This window comes from Calidris pugnax, unplaced genomic scaffold (assembly GCF_001431845.1).
Source record: "Calidris pugnax isolate Ruff unplaced genomic scaffold, ASM143184v1 scaffold418, whole genome shotgun sequence".
NCBI lineage: Eukaryota > Metazoa > Chordata > Aves > Charadriiformes > Scolopacidae > Calidris > Calidris pugnax.
The window spans coordinates 193,157-206,870 of record NW_015091199.1 but is presented as its reverse complement, the minus strand read 5'-3'; the positions used below and the strand labels follow the sequence as shown (position 1 = coordinate 206,870).

Below are 13,714 nucleotides of genomic sequence, written 5' to 3'. Positions count from 1 at the left end.
GAGACCTTCTGCCCACAGCGTGACCTTGAGTAAAGAGGGATCGGCTACAACTTATTCCTCTCCCACCTAAAGCCTCTCACAAAACAGCTCCAGTTCCTTCTGTCTCCCCGAACCTTCCCTTCCCAGGGTAAAGCCACTCTGACCTGGTAGCTGCCTCTCAGCAAAGCACCCCGTGTGAATAACAGGGCTCCATCTTTCATGCACGTGGGAGAACATGGTGGGAAATGCCACTCCCTGGCTCCAGCCCAGTGAGCTTACAGAGGACACGTTGGTCCTGCTGGGACTGGGAATTGGAACCCATCTCAGGATTCAGTAAAGCCTTAATCTGCAGCCTAATCTCTGGGCACTGCATCTGTGCAAAAGACAAAAACGACAGATGAAAGGGCTGTTAAGGGAGGGTTTGTGACAGCAAAAGCCACTGCAAAGAGCCAGCTCCTCTTGGCCTGCTGGTTTGCAGAGGTGTCAGGGGTCTTTGTCAAGGCCTCCGGGATGTGTCGAGTGTGTGGTGCTGCTCTGGCTGGAGAGGTGGGAGCAGGCAAGGGACCTCCTGCTCGTGGTAGGAGACATCTACCCCTGGGTGCATGGAGCAGAGTGCTGCACCCGAGGGGTCCGGCCCTGGGGCATGGGGCAGTGGGACATGGGTCCTCATCACCCACCTCCTCTTTTGGAGCAGCGTTCCCGAGGGCACAGAGCAAACACTGCTGAGATTGAAGGTAAATGCAGGGCATCAGGGCTGAACTCAGCAACATGGGAACAGCCAGAGGTGGCTGCCTGAGCAGCAAAGCCAGCACCACCGCAGTCCCTGAGGGTTTGCACCTTCAGATCCACCGGGGCACAAACACCGTCTCCGTCCTGACTCCCTGCTCCCTTCCCACATGGGCACCTCTTATCTTGCCCATCACCCAGTCAGGTTGGGCTGAGGACGGTTGATGAGCTCAGCCCACATTAGCAGAAAGACAGGCACATGCCCAAAGGAAACCTGACAGCACAACCTTGTTCTGGCAGGAACCGCGCTGCCAGCCCGAGGCTCAGCTCCTGCCACGGCTCAAGGGCAAAGCCAGGCCCAAGCAAACGGCAAGGGGAGAACCCTTCCGAGCAGAGTGAATCGCAGGCAGAGCTGAATCAGAGCAGCAGGAGAATCAAACCTCAGAAGAAGTGGAAGCTTGCTGCCCAAGCTGGCAAACAGAAGACAAACAGTTTCCCCTTGGGCTCCCCAGCAGCACAAATCAGCTCACTTTGTGCTAATTGCAGCATTCCACATCAGACCAGACCCAGGACTCCCCACCTTTTGGGGTGGCTGGAGGTGCCACAGGGCAGCAGCAGCACAGAGGCAGCCCAGCCACTGCTGGGATGCACCAGGGCAGCCCCATGCCCCACTGTGCCCACTGCCACGACAAGACAAAACCCCCAGATGTCCCTGGTCATCACACAGTGCTCGGGCCCATGTGCCATGGCTGCCAGGGGAGGCAAAAGTGTGTGAGGGGCACAGGCACAACCTCAACCTGGAGCTAAACATGGAGGGACCACCAGGGCCGTGAGGGCTGATGAGCACATTTAGGGGGCATCTTCAACCTCAGCTTCCCAAGCACAAGCTGTGGGGGACAGGAGCATGGCCCCAAGCCCAACCATCATGGAAAGGTGCCTGACACAGGGCTACTAGCCCCAGCTCTGGCTTATCCCTGGAAGAAGCATGCAGCCATGGGGATTACTCATGGAGGGGCTCAGTGCAGCAGTGAGAGGTGGCTGGCACTGCTATTGCCCTACTTCTTCCTCTCTCTGCCGCTTCTCCAGTTGGTGAGGATGTGTGGGATGAGGAGCTCTCCAGCCAGCTCTGCAGTGGGTCCCAGGCATCCAGGCCTCAAAGAGCTAAAGACCAAGCCAGTCACAGCCCACCAGCCCCACCAGCAGCAGGGTGGTCTTGCTGATCCCAACACCCGGAATGCTCCATAGGCTCAGAAGCTCTTCCCTGCCCTCAGGATGAAGGAGAGGCCTTATGGAGAGACCCACAGCTGAGCCCCAGGGAGCAGCAATGCCACACCACCTCAGCAAGGTGAGCTGAGCCGGCCCAAGGTCCTGCACCACCATCCAGCAACAACGAGGCAGGTCCAAGGGGGAGCGGGGAGGCAAGTTCACAGCCAGGGTCCGTGTGAGAAAGGCACAGAGCCAGGCCCATCACGGCTGCACCCTCCCTCCAGCCAGGGCTGAGCATGGAAGCAGCAAACACAAGGTTTCTCGCAGCTCTTCCTCATATCTTAGCTGGTTTCCCATCAGGTTTTGCCCATGCCATTTGGGTGTAAATAAGTCCATTTCCTGTTGGTTTGCAGCCTCGGAGGTAGCCAGGTCAGCATCCCTTTCTGAGGCGGACTTTGGTCTTTCCTCCTTGTGGGTGACCAGAAATCACTATTAACTGCCTGCAGTGATCCATCCATATCCATCCTGCTCCATATAGCAAGGAACAGACTTGTTTTTTAACCTCAGGGTGGCCAATAGGTGAGTTGTCTCAAAGACCCGTTGCAAAGCAGATGTTTTTACCATCAACTTAGGAAAACTGATCTTCAGTGATCCATCCATATCCATCCTGCTCCATACAGCAAGGAACAGACTTTTTTTTTAACCTCAGGGTGGCCGATAGGTGAGTTGTCTCAAAGACCCATTGCAGAGCAGGTGTTTTTACCATGAACTTAGAAAAACTGATCTTTAATTTTTCTGCAAGAGATGCAGGTGCCTGTTACAAGAGTGTCTTTACTCCTGCTCTTGTACATCTTCTCCTTTACCTGGGATGAAAAGCCTTCAGTGCAGACTGACCTGCCACTTGCATGAACTGTCTGGGACAGAGGGATGGGGAGGATGGAGGCAGAGTGCTCCCCGATTCTTGTCTTTTCACTTGGAAATGGTGAATTTAGGATTTAGTTTCATGGAGGTCGCATTCCCCTTACAGCCTAAAATCTCTCTGGACTCTGAACAGTTAATTCTCAGGAGGGATGTGTGTATTAAAGATCACTGTACTGAAGTCCTGGGAATTCTCAGAACGACTCCAGCTACATGGACCAATATTTAAAGAAGGGGATGGAGCTGAAAGTTGCCTTGTTCTTGTTAGGTTCAGGACGAGAAGTGCTTTGGAGGCTGCAGTTTGCTGAGAGCAGGGCAGCACCTCCAAGCAGCTGCCTTTCCCAGATGTCCTTTTGGATGGGTTTTTTAACTTTTACTTCTTTTGCATGCAACTCCCAGCTGATGCTGACATCTTTGTGACTCTGGGTTTAAGGAAAGTGAGTTCCTCTGCCTCTGTTTTACTGCTGGGTTTTGGGGTTGAGAGGTAAGGGTCTGTGTGACCCGCAAGAGCCCATCTCTGTAAATGACAGTAGTATCAGCCACCATCATTCAGCTCGGTGCTAAATAATTTCAAGAACAATTATTGGTAACCAAAAGATGCCCTGTGCCATCCAGATTCCTGGCTTCCAGTTTCTTTCAATGGCACAAAAAAAGTGCTGGAGCATCAGCAGAGAATCTTCCTTGCTGTTTTTTCTCCCTTGCTTTGGAAAAATAGGAATGGTCTCATCCCTCTGTTGGCAAATGTTTGCTTGGTGTGGGAGGACAGGGTTCCCTTCCACCACCATGAGCTGCTGGTCTCCAGGAAGAGGCACCAGTCTGTCATTGCTGTTTGACCCTAGCAAACCTGGTCACCCATCTGGGCTCCAGTTCATATAAAAGATAGTGATCTGTCATCTTTATTGCAGGTACCTGCTTGCTTTAACTCTCCAGTTTCCACTTTCAATGCATCATGACTGAAAATACCAAATCCCCTCAAAGAGGCAGTGGTGCAGAGCTGGAGTTCAACCTACACTACATAGGACCTGCATTTCGAGGAAGAAACTGTTGCTCGTGTGGCAGATGCTCCTGGGAAACAGAATCAGAGCAGCATCATAAGTGGCCACAGCATCCAGTTTACCATGCCTCCATGGCCCCCTACTCTGGGTGCTCTCTGTGAGAGACACAATGGTTTGGGAGTAGGAAACATCATCCACCTCTTCAGGGCAATCTTGTCGAAAATCTCATCCATTTTCTTGCTGATTTACGACACACGTTGGCATCTCTGACTTCTGCTTCTGCAGTAAGGACCACAAAATGTGGTCCTTACTGTAAATTGGTTCCTTCAGTCCAGTGACTCTTGTTGGCTGCCTTCAGCAGTGACTGTATTGAAGTCCTCTCAAACATGTCTAGGTATCAGTTCCTTTGCATCCAGCATCACTTACAGTTTGAGAGTTCATCACTATACACCATGTGGAAATGACCCTTTCTGTCTCCAGATTTAAGCCTTTGCACAGTTTCCTTAGCCCCAAGACTGCGCAGAAGTCACTGCTTCGCTCAAAGTCAGAAAAAAACTTACTGAGTCATTTAAATCCATTCAGTTTGTGGTGGGAACTGGAGTTGACCAAGTGCTGTACAAAATGCTTACGTACTTACTTATCATTATCAGCAGCTTAAGGAAAGACATGTGGCTTAGAAGGAGAAAAGATGCTGCATTCTTTGCTCGTGGCAATCCTCGCACTAGGAGAAAAGATGCTGCATTCTTTGCTCGTGCACCTACTCATGTGTGAATCCCAGCAGTTGATCCAGACTTGCTCCCTCTTGCTCTTCCCATCTTTGCTTGTGGGACCTTGTCCCCTCAAAGGCTATTCTTAGAGACTCTTCTTACAATGCTGCCAGGTAGTGACGGGGTCATGGAAAATGTGTTGAGATTTCTCATTTTTTGCTTCCATTCCTGGTAACTGCTCTCTGCTGAAGTCTTATGCCAAGTATACACCTTGGCTGTAACCTTTCTTCCTAACGGAAAAGCCGGAGTCAATTTTGACTCTTTAAAAATTTTATGCAGAGGTTTAAATATAAATATTGACATTAACAAAACGGACCTTCTAGAAGACCTGACCCACTGCAAGGCCCTCTCTGGTGCTGAGAGGCAGGATTTCTTCCCAGCTTTGTTTGTGCTCCACTCCTGGGAGCTACAAACTTATCCTGAAACTTGGGCCTGGAAGCCTTTGGGCAGAAACTTTCTGATTATTTGACAAGGTGAAATTATGGAGCCTTGCAAATGCAGGATGCTTCTGTATCTGGGGCGGGGGGCAGAAGCTGCCACAGGTAACTATTTCTGAAGTTTGTCAATAGCTAAAAAGATAGCCCAGGACCTACTTTTGTTTGTATCCTTCAAGCTGGTAATGCTTCTTGGCTGCCTTCAGCAGTGACTTTAAAAAAAGCCCCTTCAAACATGTCTAGGTATCAACTCATTTGCATCCAGCATCACTTCGGTTTTGGGTACAAACTTTTAACCATGTACTTTCTAAAGAGCAGGTGAGTTTTGTCCAGAGGAAAGAACTCTGTGCATGAAGATGCTTTACAACCAGCTTGTGCAGCAGAGGTCACTTTGTGAGGCTGAAATAAAACAAGTTTTTGGCAGAGAGGTGTGTGTGCCAGCCAGGGAGGGTGGGATCCTCCGATGGAGAGAAACACACACGTCGTCTGCTGCAGAAAAGTGCTGGTGAGGCTGTGGATGGGTACAGCACACCTTCCATGCAGGAGCAGCTGCAGGAGGGGAGCAGCCATGGCTGTTCGGTGGTGCCACGCTGCCCTCAAGTGTTGCTTTTTAGCAATATCCAAATTTCCAAAGTCAGCCTCCACTGTTACACTTTTCGTGTTTGTGCACCAAAAAAAAAAAAAAACCCCTTGCAATCACACTGATATTTTTTTTTACCTTTCAAGTTGCAAAAATACTGCTTGAAAAGTGCACTCATTTGAAGCGGCCGAGGAAAAGAGCAGGTTCACTAAGTTGATGCCTGCCTGTGGTTAAGGCTTGGGCGTCCTGCGAAGCAAGGAAAAGAGCGGCTCAGCTTCGGCTGTCGACCATGGCTGGACCCCCACATCTCTCTGATTTAATCTGGCTATTAATTAACCACCTCTGCTTTATGCTGCACCCACTACTGACTCCACAGTCCCTCTTGTTTCCTCTTCCCAGGGGCTCGGTGGGAGCAGGACAATATAGAGAGGGTACATATGAACTGAGAGCCAGCAGCCTGACGGTCCGGAAGCCTTCACAGGGCTGTCCTGATGCTTTTGCACGCTGCCTGCTTTAGCACACAGCTGTGCACTAAAATTCTGCAAATTCACGCCATTCAGTCCTTGAACCTTTAAGTCCTAGTGTAGCATCCATGGGGGTAACGTACAAGTAGAACTCAACATCCCGATTTTTAATTAAATGGTCAGCCAAGCATCTGAAACGTGCATTTCTCACAATTCCTCAGTCTTCCTTAGAGTTCCTTAGTGCCTGCTTCCCAAGCTGAAAGTGCTGCAGTTTGTGTTTCGCTGGCACCTTCAACAGAGGTGTTAGATGGAACATGGTCCCCAGCACGACTGTGCAGTACTTAAGTCTCGCAGAAACGTGTTAAAGCCCCGAGTAGGGAAGAATGGTTATTTCTGGGTGCCAGTCTGGGGCCTCAGGTGGCTCAGGGGTCCCACACAGGGTCCCTTCTTGTGGCAGCACTTTACTGAGCCAGAGAGAACTGCCAGCTCCAGCCCTGAGATTGTAACTTCAAGGTGTAAGTTTTAGGGAGTTGTTTTTGTTCTTTCCTCCTCAATTTTGTTCTTGCCTCTGGTGCTGGGCTCTGCAGTAAGAGCAGGAGCCAGCCTGCTGCTGCCATCACAGCTGAGCGTCCCCCTGGACTGGCACAAAGCTGTTGAGGGCAGGAGTCACCTGGCTAATCGTGGCTACTCGGATGCAGAGAGGACGCCCTGAGTCATCCTGAGCAAAACAGCACCAACATCTGAGCTGCTTCAGCCACAGAGGAACGAGTCTGCACAAACACACCCTGCTCATGAAAGGGAGAGGAAGAGAGGTTAATTAGGTTGGGACATGTTTTGTCTCTTTTTCCTGTGGCTGGTACTGCCCCTGGGCTGGACGCAGCCTCCTGAGGTCAGAGACCATTATCTCTGCCCTGAAACCAGCAGCAGGGAGAGCGGAGGGGGGCTGCCTCCACCCCTGACTGTTGGGAAAGGGATGGCTGGCTTGGCCCTACAGCCCAGGGCCAGGAAGAGGGCAGGAGGGACCTCAAGCTACCGGGAGAGGCCCCACAGTTGGGACCAAACACGTCCCGCCACTTGTGCCTGACACCATCCACCAGGCCCGCACCAGCGCTCCAGGGCAAGCACTGGCCACCAGACTGGGAGCAGAGATGGGACAGGGACTCAAGCCCTGAATATTTCGGTACAGATCACAATGCTGGAAGCTGCTTTCTACCCTTTTGTGCTCTACACCTCTCAAGGAACTGCACGAGTGTACATTCACCCACACACAGCTTTTCACTAACACCCTGCAAACAGCAATCCCCAGGGACCGCACACCCTCACCAGCCTGGGCTGTGGGGACAGCACACACCTCCTGGCCACCCCATGGGGTGAGTCCCTCCATCACCTGCGCTGGTGGTACAAGGACTGCACACACACCAAGAACTTTTATCAATGATATAGACAGGGAGATTAAAGGCACCATCAGCAAGTTTGCGGACGATACCAAGCTGTGTGGTGTTGTCCATACACCAGAGGGACGGGATGTCATCCAAAAGGACCTGGACAGGCTGGAGAGGTGGGCCCAGGTGAACCTCATGAGGTTCAACAAGAGCAAATGCAAGGTTCTGCACCTGGGCCGGAACAATCCTCGGTACCAATACAAACTGGGGGGTGAGGTATTGGAAAGCAGCCCTGAGGAAAGGGACTTGGGGGTGCTGGTGCTGGTGGATGAGAAGCTGGACATGAGCAGGCAGTGGGCAGCTGCAGCCCAGAAGGCCAATCCCATCCTGGGCTGCATCAAAAGAAGCGTTGCCAGCAGGTCCAGAGAGGTGATTCTGCCACTTTACTCTGCTCTGGTGAGACCTCACCTGGAGTATTGTGTGCAGGTCTGGAGCCCTCAATATAAGAAGGACATGGACCTGATTGAGCAGGTCCAGAGGATGGCCACAAGGATGATCAGGGGGATGGAGCACCTCTGCTACAAGGACAGGCTGAGGGAGCTGGGGTTGTTCAGCCTGGAGAAGAGGAGGCTCCGGGGAGACCTAATAGCAGCCTTCCAGTACCTGAAGGGAGCCTACAGGAAGGCTGGGGAGAGCCTGTTTAGAAAGGCCTGTAGTGACAGGACGAGGGGAAATGGCTTCAAGCTGGAGGGGAACAGATTTAGATTGGAGATGAGGAGAGGGTTCTTCACTGTGAGGGTGGTGGAGCACTGGAACAGGTTGCCCAGGGAGGTGGTTGAGGCCCCTTCCCTGGAGATATTCAAGGAGAGGCTCGATGAGGCCCTGGGCAACCTGGTCTAGTTGGGGGTGTCCCTGCTGACTGCAGGGGGGTCGGACTAGATGGCCTTTGGAGGTCCCTTCCGGCCTGGGCAATTCTATGTTTCTATGAACTGTCTGCCACCTTCAGCAGGTCACCTTTGGTGGCCCTTGGCTTTTCTCTGTGTCCTGGATTGAGTGACACAGGACTAACCCTAGTGTCTGAATGTGAAAATATTTACTTTATAGCCAGCCAGACTATGTTGGATTCAAGTTCTCACTGTTTTCGAGCCTTGCCAGGTGTGGGGATGAGAAGGAGCAAGACCTGGGCACTTGACCCAAGCTGCTAACAGGATTACTTCATACCATGAACGGCACTTCCAATATAAAGTAGAAAGTCTGCTGAGGAGTTTCTCTCTTCCTCGACGGTGGTAGTCCACAGAACTCCTTGCCCCAGTGCTGGGGCCCTGAGCCCTTCCCTTCCTCCTGAATCTGCAGCGCTGGCGGTGTCCCATGTTGGCTGTCCCTGGGAGTGCACAGCTTCCCACTGAGGAATGGGCTGCGTATAATTCTTATGTATTAGTATAGGGATTAATACTGGTTCTTTGGTATTATTGTTAATTATTTAGTCTTATCCTATTAAATCTATTTATATTTCAACCCTTAGGTTTCCTTGTTTTCTCCAGTTTCCCTTCCCAGGTGGGGAGGGGTCATCGGGTGATAGAAGAATTATCTAAATGACAATAAATTGTTATGGGTTTTCTCAAACCGTAACCCTCTGCTGGCCCGGAGTGCCAGGAGGCACCGCAGCGCATGCAGATAGAGAGGGGTCCCCAACCCTGTAGCTTCCTAGAGCTCCCCTTTGAGGAGGTGCTCAAGTGGTGTAAATTCCCTTTCACCTGCGAGGGGATCAAGTCAGAGCTGGTATTTATTAGAAGACCTTTAAGAAGGTCCATAGGAAGACCATTAAGCATTTGCTATTGACAGACTGAAGCTGGTAAGAACCCCAGAAAACCAGCCCCACGGTACAGCCACTGACCCACAAGCGTCATTCACACCCACTCAGGCAGCAGGAGCTGGATGCTGGCCCCAGCTGCTCCCCGAGTGCAGCGATGCTCTGACACACCACAGCCCACCGGGAAGGTGCTCACCACGTCCCTCAGAAGGGCTCTTCTCTCACCAGACGCTGTATAAAACCCCGCTGCGTGCAATGGGCCTGGCCCAGGTTACAGGATCCCCAGCTAACGCTCGCCTGTGACAGGAGCACCGTGGTGGATTCAAAACAGCTCCTGCAGATTCAAACCCACTGCCACCTCCTGTCTCTCACCAGTTCTTGGAGGAGTTTCACAGTGTGTACTTCTCCTCTCTGCCCTCCTGTTCTGTGGTAGCTATTTCTTCATCCACACCTACAGCATCTGGGCACAAACTTACACGGTGCAGCCTTTGGGACACAAGAACTGGTCCATGTTGGCCTGAAGGCATGGTACCCTGTGATGGGCACCATGTACCGACCAGCTGCCACCCGGGTCACAGAGGAACATCTTCTCCCTTTTGGGCTGGCAAGGGAGAAACAGGCATCCATTCATAAAATGTCCTCACTGCTATGAAGGACAAGCCAAGCCCTGTGTCACTATTGACGAGCAGGGCAAGCCACCAGTGTCCTGTGGCACACATCCACACTGGGGTGCCAGCCAATCCCCCATGGCATGGCTATGGGCAAACCAGCAGAGATACCCTCAGCCCAGCCCCCTGATGTCCTAGGGAAGGGACCCTGAGGGGACAGGGGCTGTAGAGAGGTGGGCTCATGCAAATTGCATGAGGTTCAACCAAGCCACGTCCTGCACCTGGGATGTGGCAACCCCAGGCACAAGTACAGGTTGGGTGGAGAATGGCTGGAGAGCAGCCCCGAGGAGAAGAACTTGGGAGTGATTGTGGACAAGAAGCTCACCATGAGCCGGCAGTGCGCGCTGGCAGCCCAGAGAGCCAACCGTGTCCTGGGCTGCATCAGGAGAAGTGTGGCCAGCAGGTCTCGGGAGGTGATTCTGCCCCTCTACTCTGCACTCATGAGACCCCACCTGGAGTACTGTGTCCAGCTCTGGAGTCCTCAACACAGAAAGGACATGGACCAGCTGGAACAGGTGCAGCGGAGGGCCATGGAGATGATCAGAGGGATGGAGCACCTCTCCTATGGAGACAGGCTGAGGGAGCTGGGATTGTTCAGCCTGGAGAAGAGAAGGCTCCGGGGAGACCTTAGAGCGGCCTTTCAATACCTGAAGGGTGCCTATAGAAGAGCTGGAGAAGGACTCTTTGCCAGGAGGTGTAATGATAGGACAAGGGGAAATGGTCTTAAATTGGAAGAAAAAAGATTCAGATTAGATCTCAGGAAGAAATTTTTTACTATGAGGGTGGTGAGACACTGGAACAGGTTGCCCAGGGGAGCTGTGGCTGCCCCATCCCTGGAGGGGTTCAAGGCCAGGCTGGATGGGGCCTTGAGCAACCTGCTCTAGTGGGAGGTGTCCCTGCCCAGGGCAGGGGGGTTGGAACTCGATGATCTTTGAGGTCCCTTCCAGCCCAAACCATTCTATGATTCTATGATTCTAAGACCTGGCAGCCTGGGGTCACAGTTGGGCTCTGCCAGCCCTGACAGCGCTTCCTTTTGCGCCCCAGCTCTGGACTCTCTCACCAGGCTGCCTTTACTGTGTTTGGGACCTTGACATGTCCCCTCTTCATGACATTCCTTCACACGTCCCCTCTTCTGGCAGCAGCCCCCATCCACAAGGTGGATCCCAGCACCTTTGGGAGGCCACAGGCAGAGGCAAACAGACCAACAAGTGACTTCTTCAGCCACAGCTCCGTATGACTTGCTGCCACGTCAGCCGATTTCCAAGCTACTCTGAAAAGCCACAGCACAAAACCTGGAAGCGTGAAGCACATGGTCAGAGGAAGACTGAGGTTTCTATCAGGGACGCCACTTACCCATCTCTTCATGCAGTGGGAGCAAGAAGATAGACAGTGACTCAGAGGCTCAGCCCAGCCTGCTCCTGTCCTCTGTCACTTACTATGCAGAGATGTGACATTCCTGCAGGGATCTCTACTCACCAGAACCATCCATGTGGGGCCAGCAAGGGAAGGCTGTTCCCACGCTGGGCTGCAGCTTGTCCTCCACCAGTAGCCCACAAATCCTCGCCACCAATACAAACTAGGGGGTGAGGTATTGGAAAGCAGCCCCGAGGAAAGGGACTTGGGGGTGCTGGTGGTCGAGAAGCTGGACATGAGCAGGCAGTGTGCAGCTGCAGCCCAGAAGGCCAATCCCATCCTGGGCTGCATCAAAAGAAGCGTTGCCAGCAGGTCCAGAGAGGGGATTCTGCCACTTTACTCTGCTCTGGTGAGACCTCACCTGGAGTATTGTGTGCAGGTCTGGAGCCCTCAATATAAGAAGGACATGGACCTGATGGAGAGGGTCCAGAGGAGGGCCACGAGGATGATCAGGGGGATGGAGCACCTCTGCTACGAGGACAGGCTGAGGGAGCTGGGGTTGTTCAGCCTGGAGAAGAGGAGGCTCCGGGGAGACCTAATAGCAGCCTTCCAGTACCTGAAGGGGGCCTACAGGAAGGCTGGGGAGAACCTGTTTAGAAAGGCCTGCAGTGACAGGACGAGGGGCAATGGCTTCAAGCTGGAGGGGAACAGATTTAGATTGGAGATGAGGAGAGGGTTCTTCACTGTGAGGGTGGTGGAGCACTGGAACAGGTTGCCCAGGGAGGTGGTTGAGGCCCCTTCCCTGGAGATATTCAAGGAGAGGCTCGATGAGGCCCTGGGCAACCTGGTCTAGTTGGGGGTGTCCCTGCTGACTGCGGGGGGGTCGGACTAGATGGCCTTTGGAGGTCCCTTCCGGCCTGGGCAATTCTATGATTCTATGATTCTATAAATCATCGTACCCCTCACAGACCCTCCTGCCCATCTGCTGCTGCCCCCTCCCCAGACAGGAACACTCAGTCTCAGGATGTGTCCATCCCACTGGGCTGTGACTGGGACCCCAAGCCCAAGGCAGAGCTTTGCCTGTGTGGGCAAAGAGGGCAGGCAGGGGAAGCAGAGGGCAGCAGTGTTTGCAGCCACTCCAACACCATGGCAGCATCTCCTGGGATAGAGACAAGGGGGCTCCTGAGTACTGAGCTCCAACAAACGCTCTGCCAAGCCCTGGTAAGCCAGATGGACACCTCCCTGCCAGGCCAGGGAGGAGGGAATGCCCCCTGTGCTGCCCAGGATGGATGTTGGGATGATCCTTGGACATTCACAACAGCAATCACCATGCAGAGGGATCTCTCTGAGAACACGGACACAGGCATATGCACCCATCTGGAGCAGGAGGTGTCCCTGCCCACGGCAGGGGGTTGGAACTAGTTGATCTTTAAGGTCTCTTCCAAGCTATACCATTCTGTGAATCCACCCTGTGCTGAAGGCCCCTGTGCCCTAGCCATCTCAAGGCAGCAATCAAACACAGGCACCCAGGAGCTGCCTTGAGGGCCAGGGGCACAGCGGGCACACCGGGCAGCCCCGCTCCCGGCCTGTCAAGGCCCTTCCCTCCCACACACACAGGCCAAACAGCTCCTCTCAGGGTCTCCTTCCCCAGCACCAGCCACCGCTCCCCAGGCCCCGGGTCCCGCTAGCAGCTGCCAGCGCTCCGCTGCAGCATCCTCCACCCCCACAGCGGGAACAGGGCCGGCCCTCAGGGGGGAGGTGACATCCCCGCCATCATGGCGGCGCCCAGCGAACCCCCGCCTCAAGATGGCGCCGGGCGGGCGGGCGGCGGGGAGGAGGCGGGAGGGGCGAGCGACGGCGTCACGTGTGCCCCCCGCGGGCCAATCAGCGGCGGGCGGCGCCTGCGCGGTGGGCGGTGCCTGCGCTAAGATGGCGGACGATAAGGTGAGCGGGGCGGGCAGGGCCCGGACGGGCCTGGCGGGGGGGGACCGGGGCTGAGGGACCCCCCCCGGGCCGGGCATCATCCTGCGTGTCTCCCCCAGGACCCGCTGCCCAAGCTGAAGGACCTCGCCTTCCTGAAGAACCAGCTGGAGAGCCTGCAGCGCCGGGTGGAGGACGAGGTGCACGCCGGTGTGGGGCAGGTGAGGCGGGTCCCCGGCCTGTGCCCTGCCCTGCCCTGCCCTGCCTGCCTCGGGGTTGACCAGGCGCCCGTTTTGAGGGTGCTTCGTTAAAAAAAAAAAAAAAATCCCCTGGGGCGGGTGCCCGGGGTGCGTTATCCGTGTAAGCCCACCCTGCCTGGTGTCTCACTCTTGGCTCTTCTCCACAGGATGGCTCCCTGCTGGCCTCACCCTTTCTCAAAGGCTTCCTGGCAGGCTACCTGGTAGCCAAACTTCGCTTCTCGTCTGTCCTGGGATTCGTGGCTGGGACCTGCG

General features: G+C 54.1%; 1 long non-coding RNA gene across 1 annotated transcript; it reads left to right on the top strand.

The window, feature by feature from the left end:
- The first annotated feature begins 13,176 nt into the window (after nt 1-13,176).
- On the top strand, nt 13,177-13,713 carry LOC106898422. The gene is made up of 3 exons (XR_001413923.1): nt 13,177-13,226; nt 13,325-13,423; nt 13,609-13,713. It is a non-coding gene; the product is annotated as an uncharacterized LOC106898422 (long non-coding RNA).
- The last annotated feature ends 1 nt before the right edge of the window (nt 13,714 follows it).